The sequence below is a fragment of the Myotis myotis genome, unplaced genomic scaffold, assembly GCF_014108235.1.
Source record: "Myotis myotis isolate mMyoMyo1 unplaced genomic scaffold, mMyoMyo1.p scaffold_m19_p_4, whole genome shotgun sequence".
NCBI classification, from domain to species: Eukaryota; Metazoa; Chordata; class Mammalia; order Chiroptera; family Vespertilionidae; genus Myotis; species Myotis myotis.
The window spans coordinates 116,835,198-116,848,333 of NW_023416346.1; the positions used below are offsets into that span (position 1 = coordinate 116,835,198).

Genomic DNA, 13,136 nt, shown 5'->3' on the forward strand with positions numbered 1-13,136 from the left:
CATCTTCAAAGGCCTGGATTGCATCCACAATCCCTAAATTATGTTTCATTTCTTTAAAAATAGCATTTCCCTGAAGCAGCATTACACAGACATTTCAACATGAGTTTGTTTGCTTTTTTTTCTGTTCAAGCCTATCAGCAGATTTGCTACTGCTCTGGCCATCAGACACAATGCATCAGGTCCAAGCAATTTTGCCAACACAGAATTTTTATTCTATTCCTGGAAAGCAAGTGAAGACACTGCCTTAAAGATCCCAAATGGCCTGAATGTTTTTTTGAGTATCTAATGTTTCTTGGGAACTTAACATGTATGTAATATTTCTCTCACACAACTAAACAAGAAGATGAAGTTCCTATGTTCCAATGACTGACACCTAAATGGAAAGATAGTACAGCCCAACCAGCATGGCTCAGTTGCGGTTGGATTCCCAGCCACAAACCTGGATTGTGGGCTCAATCCCCCATGTGGGGGGCGTGCAGGAGGCAGCTGATCAGTGATTCTCTCTCCTCATTGATGTTTCTATCTCTGTCTCCCTCTCCCTTTCTCTCTGAAATCAATAAAATTATGTTATAAAAAAAAGGTAGTACAAACAGGTGGGTTTAAACATGAAGATTTAGTGGCCTCTTTAATACACATTAAAAAGCCTGGGCCACTGGGAAAATACACACCAATGCTTAAAAACCTCATACAACCTTAGCAGAGCATTGAGATTAAGCTCTGCTCAACTGTGGGAAGCTTCCACGGACTACATGGCTTTTACGTGACATTTTTATTACTGTTGAAAGTAGCACACAAGGCCTAGCCAAATATGCAGTAACCACTGGGCCAACAAGAAAAACCTCACAGTAATAGCATCAGGATTTATTTAAATGACCTCTATTGAGCATAACTCAATGAAGACTTGGAGACGTCTCTACCATAAATGCCTAGAAATCATAAATGGTTACCCTGTATTCATTATGTTTCTCGCTTCAAGATTTGAAAACGCCAAGAAAATGATGCTGATAAGATATGGATTCTCTACAGTACATTGAAAGGAGGGAGAGGAGGAGAGGGAAGGGAGGGAAGGGGAGGATGGGGAGGAAGTGAGAAGGAAGGGGAGGGGAGAGGGGAGGGAGGGAGAGGGAGGGGAGGGGAGGGGAAGGGGGAGGGGGAGGGGATGAGAAGTGTTTTTGAACAAATAGCTTAGGAAATGCTGATTGTTCCACCCCTCTCTGGAAGAGTCATAAGGCACCTTAGTATATATTAAAGTCTAGGAGAATTCCTACAATAAAAAATTTATGAAACTTTTGAGTGATCCACACATTTGCAAAACCTATATAGTAGGTGCTCAGGTTATGTCTGAGATCCATTCCTATGGCACTATGTAATGCGATTTTCACCATAAGTCGGAACCCACCTACATAAGCACCTAAGTCACTCACATGGAGCACATACACAGCAGTAATGAAGTGAAACAGTAAAAAAAAATTAAAAGAAAGATAATTCCTGACCTTTACTTGTGGTAAATAAATAATAAAAATATAAAGCACATACGTACCCACATCGAAATGACGGGCCTTTTTTATAAATGAGAGATGGCAATGTAACCACGAAACGACGTACGTCAAGTCCGACGTAACCCGAGGACTGTCTGTCTACCCACAAAATCCATGTATGGTCCTCAGAAGAAGGTTAGACAATCACTCTGTGTTTCTAAACTATATACTCTCCCATGCTATTTTATGCCCTAAAGCAGTGATGGCAAACCTATGACATGCGAACTCATTTTTTTGGTTGATTTTTCTTTGTTAAATGGCATTTAAATATATAAAATAAATATCAAAAATATAAATCTTTGTTCTACTATGGTTGCAAAGATCAAAAAAGTTCTATATGTGACACGGCACCAGAGTTAAGTTAAGGTTTTTCAAAATGCCGACACACCAAGCTCAAAAGGTTCGCCATCACTGCCCTAAAGCATCAGGGACTGAACATAGACAAGCTCAAACCAAGACCTTGACCTGCTTTCTACTTTTCTCAGCCCTGTTTTAAATGCACAAGATCAACATTTTAAAAAGTGAAAAACAAAGTTTGTCATTCTTCAGGTAGCTATTGTCTACTTCTCTATCTAAATTTTACATCTCTGGACCATCAGTACAGAATAAACCTCTTCAAGTTCGTTATTTTTATTGCAAGTGTTCAGTTTTCCATTTCCTTCCCTGTCATTGCTTTTCTGTGGACAGTAACCATTTGTGTCATTCAAAATGTGTTCAGTTAACCATGTCAGATATTGTTTCAGAGCGCCAGACATGTTCCCTAACTCATAAGTACAGTGGGGCCTTGACTTACAAGTGTCCCGACTAACGAGTTTTTTGAGATACCAGCTGTCTCTCGGCAGATTTTTTTGCATTGAGTTGACAGAGTAATTTGAGTTAACGAGCTCCTTAACGAGGTCGGTCTCGGAACGAATTAAACTCGTAAGTCAAGGCCCCACTGTGGATTACATCTATAAGTCGAGGACCAAGAAATGTACATATAAGCTGTGTGAACTGGACGTTAAACAAAGCCAAATATCTATATCATTAATTTTAAAAGAAGTAATAGAAAGGGATATGAAGACATGTAACTTGTAAGAGGAATACTTCACATACTGTTACAGAGTCGTTTCAGAGGACTGGAACTTCTTGATTTAGTTGTTTTAGAAATGTCACTTAGGAATAATTCTGAATTTGATGCATTAATAGTGACAAATAGTGTAGGATTTCAGATTTAGACTGCTTAGGCTCTTTATCAGTTAGTTCTTGCTGTGTAACAAACTGTACCAAGTTCAACAGCTTAAAACAATAACCACTTTGTCTTACTCATCTATCTGTGGGTCAGCTCAGGTGGCTCTGCTGATCTAGGCTGGGCTCAGCTGGGCTTGGCTTCATGTTGTTGGTTGAGTCTGGGTCTGCTCAACATGTCTCTCTTCCTCTTTGGATAAGTGGGTTTAACTGGGGCATGTTCTTCTCATTATAATGGCAGAAATACAAGAGGACAAGCCCAATCACAAGAACACATTTCAAATCTGCTTGCATCATTTCGGCTAATATCCCATTGGTAAATTCAAGTCTGTGGTCAAGCTCAAAGGCATCTAGTGATGAAATACACTCCACCCACCATGAGACTAAATCAAGTCCCACAGCCAAGCCCAAAATCAATGGGATGGGAAAGTATACTTCTCCCCCGGTGAGAACATGAGTGTTTTTTAACACTAATCTGATCTTCCATGGCTCCAGTCTTGTTTTTGCCACTTATCAGCTATGTGGCCTTTGACAAGTATCTTAACCACTCTGCTCCTCAATTTCATCTTTTGCAGAATGGGTATAAATAGTGCTTACACTACAGGGTTGTTGTGAGGAGTGAATGAGGAAATGAATATAAAGCATGATTGAATCTAACACCATCTTTAACCATTGCAAGAATGGTTTAAATATTATAGAGATTTTATTTTTCCTTAGGAAGTGAAGTAAGGGTTCCCTAATAATTGGATGCAAATACCAAAGCATTTTTACAATGGCTAAAGGAGATATATTTTCAATATGGAAAATATCTACAATAACACAATGGAAAATCAGAGCAAGAAACCAAGTCTACTTTGGAAGCTCTGACCCATTGCTAACCTTATAACAACCCTCTAGAAAAATAAAATCAAAATATATCTATATGCTGTAGTTATGTGAATATAATATACAAAATTTTATTTTCATTTTTTACCTAAAGTGTGGAAAGCTTAATTAGCCAGATAGTTGCTTCAGTCTTCCATATCATTTGGCATACGTTTGCAAAAAGGGGAGGGGGGATACAGTACATTTTCACTATAACAAGAATTATAAGGAAAGGCATTTTAGGACTCTTAAATATGCATTTATGTAGGGCTTTTGCTAAAAGCAGAACTGGCAATAAAGAAAGCTATACAACTGTTTTTCCATAACTCAGTTGTAAAAGTAAGTCAGCCCAAATACATCAGCTTTTTCTAGGAAACTGACTTAAAACTGAATCACCTTCCAGAGTACACATTATACCCACTTGACTCCTACCAAAACAGCTTGAATTCTGAATCCTGCTTCCTCCTCAGATCTTCTGAAAAACCTCACTATCAGTCCCATTGATTTAACACTTACTTACAGCTCTGAATTGTGACAAACCATCTTCTAGGTATTGTAAGCATGATTCATTCCCCAACACAAATGGAATCAAGTCAAGAGCAAAAATCTCTTTAAACTGACCTGATCAATTAGCCCAATAACTTGGTCATAGAGAGTATCCCATAAATATTTGACTAATAGAACCGGTGTCTACAAAATGACCCCTTCCTTTTTGTCCACAGCAGCTGTACAAACAATGTCCAGAGAATTTTTATTAATGACTAGATATAGCATCATGTTTGTCTGAATAGGTAAAAGCTGTCTGCATCTTCTCTACCCAGTAAGATCTGTACTTATAATTCTCTTTCTCATATTTACCTGTAGGATCAAGTAGAGAGTAAACCTTTTAGACTAGTCTAATTCAGCTACACATATATAAATGTATCAATAAAGAATCCCCAGCTTTCGGACCAAGATGGCGGTGTAGGCAAACACCTGTACTCACCGCCTCCCACAACCACATCAAAATTACAACTAAAATACAGAACAACCATCATCCAGAACTACCAGAAAGCTGGCTGAATGGAAGTAAAGAAGAAAGCACACTAAGACTGGTAGGAGGTGCAGAGGCGCTGAATGAGCTGGTCCAGCACCCATGTGTGCTGCTTTTGTAATCAGGAGGAAGATCGTCTCTGCAGAGGCTGCCCTGGAGGAGCAAGGGGCCCCAGCCCCACACCAGACCTCCAGACCAGGGTCTCAGAGCTGGGAAAAGAAGTCCCCATAACTATGGACTGTAAAAGCTAGTGCACATCGGGGCTGAGTGACACAGAGGCTGCTGGAGATCCAGCTACTCCTCTGAAAAGGCCAGCACACAAACTGAACTTACAAGATCCTGCTTCCTCTGAGCTCCAGTGCCAGGGTGAGGCTCCAGACACATATGAGGAGGAATTGGACTGTATATCATCGGGGCAGGAACTCGGGGGTGGCTTTCTCCCAGACAGAAGTACTCAATGGCAAGGATCATTGTTCTTATGCTGGAACCTGCCTGGTCGCAGAGCTGACTGACAGCCATTTCTGTTTGCTTCGCCCTGGTGAGTCCCAGAGACCCCAGCTCATCCAATTTGCAGCCTCACCCAACCTGTGTGCAGTGTATTTTGCATATGAATAGCCTGTCCTTGCTCAGGTTAAAAGTTGTCAAACAAGCTGCAGTTAGGTCAGGGAGTCCTAAACCTATCAATAAAAGGCCCAAGATCCAGCATTAGCACCAGTCTGCCTTGCTTCACAGCTGGGCCTCATCTGGGCACTTCCAACCCTGATACAAAGAGGAGGAATCTGCATATCTCTCTGTAGCTCCTACTGGGTGGCCGCAGGCAGTGGCTGACTTTACTCCTCCCCGGAGACCCAAGAGCCAGTATATCCAGTGGTCAGTGTCAGACCATACCAGATTACAACTCTTCACATCTATAAGTGATACACTCAAGGGGCAGACTCAGTGAGCACCAAAGCCCCACTGAAGCAAGTCCTGCTCCATAAGGGTGTCTCCTACACTGTAGCTCTCCCTCTGTAGTCGCAGCTAGTCCCCACAGCCAATTGGTCTGGAGGTCAATTTCTCCCAGTGACACCAACAGCAATCAAAAGGCTCAACTACAACAAGACTGTGCACACAGCCCACAAAGGGGTGCACCTGGAGTGTCCACCTCAGGTAATTGGGGAGGCTGAACCACTGGACCCTATAGGACACCTACTACACAAGGCCACTCTATCAACTCAAGGATACATAGCAGCTCTACCCAATACATAGAAACAAACACAGTGAAGCAGCCAAAATGTGGAGACAAAGAAACATGTCACAAATAAAGAAATAGAAGAAAGCAAACCACTGGATATAGAGTTCAAAATCATAGTTATAAGGTTACTCAAGAATCTTCTAGAAACCTCTAAGGGACTTAGCAAGACTTTCAAGGAACTTAGTGAGAATGTCAAAAAAATGGAAAAGGACCAGTCAGAAATTAAGCATACACTGACTGAAATATAGAATAATTTACAAGGATTCACCAGTAGACTAGAGCCGTGGTCAGCAAACTGTGGCTCGCGAGCCACATGTGGCTCTTTGGCCCCTTGAGTGTGGCTCTTTCTAAGCCTTAGGAGTACCCTAATTAAGTTAATAACAATGTACCTACCTATATAGTCTAAGTTTAAAAAATTTGACTCTCAAAAGAAATTTCAATCATTGTACTGTTGATATTTGGCTCTGTTGACTAATGAGTTTGCTGACCACTGGACTAGAGGATTCCAAGAATCAAATTAACGATTTGAAATATGAGGAAACAAAACACACCCACCCAGAAGAGCAAAAAGAATAAAAAAAGAATAAAAACTATGAAGATAGTGTCAGGAGCCTCTGGGACAACTTCAAGCACACTAACATCCACATTATGGGAGTGCCAGAAGAAGAAAGAGAGCAAGATATTGAAAACCTATTTGAAGAAATAATGACAGAAAACTTCCCCCACCTGGTGAAAGAAATAAGACTTACAAGTCCAGGAAGCACAGAGAGTCACAAACAAGAGGAAACCAAAGAAGACCGCACAAAGACACATCATAATTAAAATGCCAAGGGCTAAAGAAAAAGAGAGGATCTTAAAAGCAGCAAGAGAAAAGCAGTTACCTACAAGGAACTGCCCATACAACTGTCAGCTTATTTCTCAACAGAAACTATGTAGGCCACTCAGTGAGGGAATGGCAAGAAATACTCAAAGTGATGAATAGCAAGGACCTACAACCAAGATTACTCTACCCAGCAAACCTATCATTTTGAATTGAAGGTCAGATAAAGAGCTTCACAGACAAGAAAAAACTAAAGGAGTTCATTACCACAAACCAGTATTATATGAAACTAGAGGTGGCCCAGTGCATAAAATTTGTGCACTCAGGGGGGTCCCTCAGCCCGTCCTGCACCCTCTCACAGTCCAGGAGCCCTCGGGGGAAGTCTGATGGCTTAGCACTGCTGTGGAGGTGGGAGAGGCTCCTGCCACCACAGCTGCACTCACCAGCCCTGAGCCTGGCTTCTGGCTGAGCGGTGCTCCCCCTGTGGGAGTGCACTGACCACCAGGGGGCAGCTCCTATGTTAAGCATCTGCCCCCTGGTGGTCAGTGTGCATCATAGTGACTGGTCATCCTGCCATTAGGTCAATTTGCATATTAGCCTTTTATTATATAGGATGTTGAAAGGTATTATTTAAGAAGAGGAAGAAGAAAAAGGTCAAAAATATAAACAAAAAAAGGCAACAAATACATATCTATCAACAATTGAATCTAAAAACCAAAATAAATGAATAAGAAATCTAATGAACAGAATAAACTGGTGAATAAAATAGAATCAGAGGCATGGAAATGGAACAGACTGATGATTCTCAGAGGGAAGGGGGGATGGGAGTTGGGAAGAGATTAAACAAAGATCTTATATGGCCGAAACCAGTTTGGCTCAGTGGATAGAGCGTCGGCCTGCGGACTCAAGGGTCCCAGGTTCGACTCCGGTCAAGGGCATGTACCTGGGTTGTGGGCATATCCCCAGTAGGAGATGTGCAGGAGGCAGCTGATCGATGTTTCTCTCTCATCGATGTTTCTAACTCTCTATCTCTCTCCCTTCCTCTCTGTAAAAAAATCAATAAAATATATTTGAAAAAATAAAAAGATCTTATATGCATATACGCATTACCCATGAACACAGACAACAGGGTGGCAAAGGCCTGGGGTGGGGCAGGACCTGGGTAGAGGGGGGGTGGCTATGGGGGGAAAAAAGAGAGACTTCTGGAATAATTACAATAATAAAGATTAAAAATAATAATTTTTAAAAATCCCCACAGAAGGGACTATTATGAATCTAATTTCACTCAGAAGCTCAAACCAAAAGCATGAATAGCATCCTTGATTCTGAACATACTCCCACCCTACACACACACACACACACACACACCCTTAATCACCAAGGTCTGTCGCCTATATATTTCTTGAATTCTCATCTCTCTATCTCTATTGACATTATCCCTTACTGCTGCTCTTTTATATTATTACAACTGTCACCTACCTCTTTTTTTAAAAATATATTTTATTGATTTTTTACAGAGAGGAAGGGAGAGGGATAGAGAGTTAGAATCAATGAGAGAGAAACATTGATCAGCTGCCTCCTGCACACTCCCCACTGGGGATGTGCCCGCAGCCAAGGCACATGCCCTTGACCGGAATCGAACCTGGGACCCTTGAGTCCGCAGGCCGACACTGTATCCACTGAGCCAAACCGGTTTGGGCTGTCACCTACCTCTTAATGAAGGCTTGCCATGTTCCAGTCCATTCTCCACAATACAAATTTAATGGTGATAGGTCAGGGGAAAAAATGACCACAATATTCATAGCTCCTCCCACCAAGTGATAGAATTTATTTCTTCACTCCTTGAATCTGACTTGCTTTGGCCATTGGGACATTAATAAACAGGATACAATCAGAGGCTTCGAAAGTGCTCACATATTGGTGTTTGATCTCTCTTGCTGCTGGGAACTCTTCAGCCATTGTAAGAGGCAGCCTACTGAAGGATGAGAGACCATGTGGAGAGAGGTCCCAGCCAACGCAGCCGAGGTCCCTGATAGATGAACAGCCTTCCTAGACCATCCATCCTCAGCTGAGCTGGCCTAAACCAAAAGAATAGCCCAGTCTACCCACAGATTCATGATCCTATATAATAAAAGGCTAATATGCAAATTGTCCCCTCTACCGGGAGTTCAACCAGGGGGCAGGGCTGGCCAGCCAACCTCCCACGTCCCCTCCCCTGGCTGGCCCAGCCTGATCAGCCCAAATTCATGCACCCGGCCTCTAGTAAATAATAAAAGGCTATTAAGGCTAGTGTCTTAAGCCACTAAGTTCAGTGGGTAGATATTATAAAGCCAAGACAACTGATCTTTTTTTCCCCTGCTTAAAATCCCAAAATAGATTCCCCTAATATAAATCCCAAACACCTTAATCTACTAAAATGTGTCCCTTCACAATTTAGCACCAGCTAAAATCTACAGTCTGATCTCTCACCATTCCCTCTCCTCCCCTCCCAACTTCTGCCAAATAATTAACATTTTTAAACCTTTAAAACCCTACCTAATAATAAATCAGTTTCATTTATGTCCCTGGCTAACCCCCTTTATTCTCAGAATCCTTCCTGCATCCTGGTAAATAGACATTTCTTATTGATTTTAATTTATTAAACACATACCACTCAATTTTCAGTGCCCCGCAGGAGGCTCTTTCACTGTATAATAAAAAGTTGCTGCTGTTTATTCATATTTTAATGATACTGTGAATACAATGGTTCATATTCTGACTCCTATTCTTAGAGAAATGGTCTCTGTTGGATTCTCACTGCCATTCATTTCTCTACTTATTGTTGGACTTTGCTATTATGATAATTCCAGATATGTCAAAATAATATCATCATGGGCCAGTTGCTTTGTTCAAAAACAAGCCACCTTGTCAATTTGTTTCCTCTTATATTCAATAACAGAGCTTACAGCAGGATTAATGTTTTAATTGAGTCGCACATGTGTTTTTAGCTCCCTGTAGAAAGTCAGTAGCTCTCAAAACACTGAACTCATTACTCCTCTCCAGCTGTTCTAAACTAATCCACCATCACTTGGTTAAAAGTAATCATATTCCTTCAGTCCAACAAACATATCAAATTCTGTTGATTTGATACTTCCCTGGTTAGTCTGATAACTATATACAATCAAACTAGTTTATTCTGGCTCCAACGTTGATAGCCAGTGGCAGTGACCTCAGATTCCTACTTAGAGCTATGCCATGTGGATCCAAACTAATCACTTATCTACCTTGCAAACCCTAATTCCCATGAAAGTCAGCAGAACGGAGTAAAGAATCTCCTTTAAGTTCCAGGTACACGGGCAATTATGCATTCACATGGTTGAAATGGCATCCTAGAAATGTCTTCTGTGGAGAGTGGCTACAGCATTTGGACAGGTTCAAGCCTCGGACTAATGAGAGAGCAGGGTCCTCTTGTGGCAAAGCCACGTGCAAGTCCCAGCTTGGAGGGCAAAGCCCTCCCAGCACAATTATACCCAAAGGCTATGGTTGTAAGCTTGACCTTATGGTCCGAACCTGTGGTCCCAGGTGGCTAAGTAAGGTAGGCTGCGGGAGGTGCAGCAAGTGCTGCCAAAACAAAGCTTGATAGAGTTCAAGTGCACGTAATTGAGTAGATTCGAAACCCCTGAGAACTTTGTAAATATCTTGACCACACCCTTACTTTGCCTCGTGGAATCTGGCTATAAAATAAAGACTCGGCTTGCAGGCTGCGCCACTGTCTCTCCATCTGAGAGCAGCGTCCCACCTAGCCCCAGCTTTATCCTCTTGTCTGTCTTCTTTAATACTTCACCACTACCAACCCCACCCCTCAGGTTCACCCTGGCCATGCGGAGTACGGCACAGTCTTCTATTTCTCTATCCCTCTGCCCACACACACACACAGCCATTTTTAGCGAGATTACATTTCCACAGTGATACTGCTGGCAGAATGTGACTACAAAGGGACAAAACTCATGTGAGCCAAGAAAGGGGTCACTTTGACAAGCTCTTTTTACTGTTTCCTTGTCATCCACCCTCTGGGATCACTAACCTAACTCCTAGGAACCCTCCCACGCTAACCAGCTAAAAGTCAGCAAACAAACCACTGTGCTGAAAAGGAGACTGGTTTTTAAAAATAGCCCTTTCGGTTTTCTACCTAAGTTACAATTATGTTGTGCAACACAGTTATATGAACAGCCTAGCTACACTCCTTTATTAGACTCAAATTCATTCAGAGTCAACAAATATTTACCCAATGCCTGCTTAATGGCAGCCATTCCATTTTTTCAAAGAATTGAATAAAACTCACACCATGATTTACATATACCCTAATTAATGTGCCTCCTGTTCCATGTAATTCACCAAAAGTCGTCCTATATCCACCATCCTTTTTCAGAACCTAGACCCTGTCACCAAGTCTGGTCAATATCATCTTCTATGCATTACCTATCTCTGCCTTTGCTCTCTATCTCTATTCCCACCACTCAAATCCAGGCCAGAACTTATTACAGCCTCCTAGTGTGTCTCCATCTTTTCCCCTTAAATTCATAATGACCATCTGAAAAGCAAATATGAATATGTTACTTCCCAGATTAAAATCGCTCAAAGAGCCTGGTTGGTGTGCTCAGTGGTTGAGTGTTGACCTATGAATCAGGAGGTCACAGGTTCGATTCCTGATCAGGGCACAAGCCAGGTTTCGGGCTCGATTCCCAGTGTGAGGCATGCAGGAGGCAGCTGGTCAATGATTCTCTCTCATCATTGATGTTTCTATCTCTCCCTCTCCCTTCTTCTCTAAAATCAATAAAAATATATTTGGGGAGTAGGCAGCATGGCATTAAAAGTGCCATGGACCAAGACCAATTCCCTCTCCCACCAAATCTCTTACTCCCCTCCCTCCCCGCTCCTTTATTATTTTTTGTTGTTGTTGTTAATCCTCACCGGAAGATATTTTTCCATTGATTTTCTGAGAGAGTGGAAGGGGGGGGGGGGTAGAGGCAGAGAGAAACATCAATGTGAAAGAGACACATCGATTGGTTGCCTCCCACACACACTCTGGCCAGGAGCCTGCAACCAAAATACATGTCCTTCACCAATTTCAAACCCAGGACCCTTCAGTCTGCAGGCTGACACTTTATCCACTGAGCCAAACGGGGTAGGGCCCTTCCAGCTCCTTTAGCTATCAGGGGCAGTCAGGAAAGAATTATGCTATTTTGGGCTTCCATCAGCTAGACTTTGATGGTCTGTGAGGTCCGAAAGGTTGGCGACCGCTGAGCTAGAGAACCAGGCTTGGGCAAATGATGAAAGAATTGCCTAAATCAGCCGTGAGCAAACTACGGCCCGCGGGCCGGATCCGGCCCGTTTGAAATGAATAAAACTAAAAAAAAAAAAAAGACTGTCCCTTTTATGTAATGATGTTTACTTTGAATTTGTATTAGTTCACACAAACACTCCATCCATGCTTTTGTTCTGGCCCTCCGGTCCAGTTTAAGAACCCATTGTGGCCCTCGAGTCAAAAAGTTTGCCCACCCCTGGCCTAAATCATTGGCTTTCCCTCAGTCTTTGTTTCACTTAAGCTAAAAATCAACTGACTCATGAGCTACCATACATGCTCAGGGCAGCTTCTGTTTTCCACACAATTCTAGAAACCCAACAACAAGCTCCATAATTTGGGGCCAGGAGCTAACCTAATTCTACCCTAATTATAAAACTCCTTGAAACATTTCTTGAAAATTGAGCAAATTGATACATTTTCCTTAAACATCATTTTCTTTGTGGTTAATATTAAACTAACTCACCAACCAACTGCATTGGTGGAAATCAATTAGATGATTAAGGTTCCCAGAAAAACGTTATGTTTTTACTTTTAAACATATACCACTTGGTCACAATGCGGACTAGATGAGAGAAAAGTCTAAATCAAATATAATGCTTCATATAGATTAACAACAACTATAAGAGGATGTTTAATTGGGACTTTTGACTGAGACCCTACGATATCAGATACCAAAGTCACCTGTAAGACAGACTACCATGAGGAAATGTCATAGCAAAAGAATGAGTGCCAGTTATGTAACTTAATCCACATCAAGGAATTAAAAAGAAAGGGTTGGAAATTAAGAGAATCTGTGAGGAGGATAATTTTTGACTTTTTGGAGAGGACTGTATCCTGAGTATCACCCCTGTGCCCTCCAAAGGGATGGGATGGGATGGGATGAGGTGGGGTGCTGCCTTTGATATCCAAGCCAAGTGTGATGGGCATTGCTTGGAGAACTTAATATGTGTGCCACGGAAGATGGCATGCAATAAACTGGTGGTTGACTTACTAGTAAACTTTAGGGCCAATGTAGCTGGAGACAACTACAGCTCCATTATTATTATCATTATTATTATTATTATTTTGGTTAATCC

General features: G+C 41.8%; 1 pseudogene; it reads left to right on the plus strand.

The window, feature by feature from the left end:
- Nucleotides 1-13,136, plus strand: part of LOC118653608 — a 37,890-nt pseudogene that overhangs the window by 5,468 nt on the left and 19,286 nt on the right.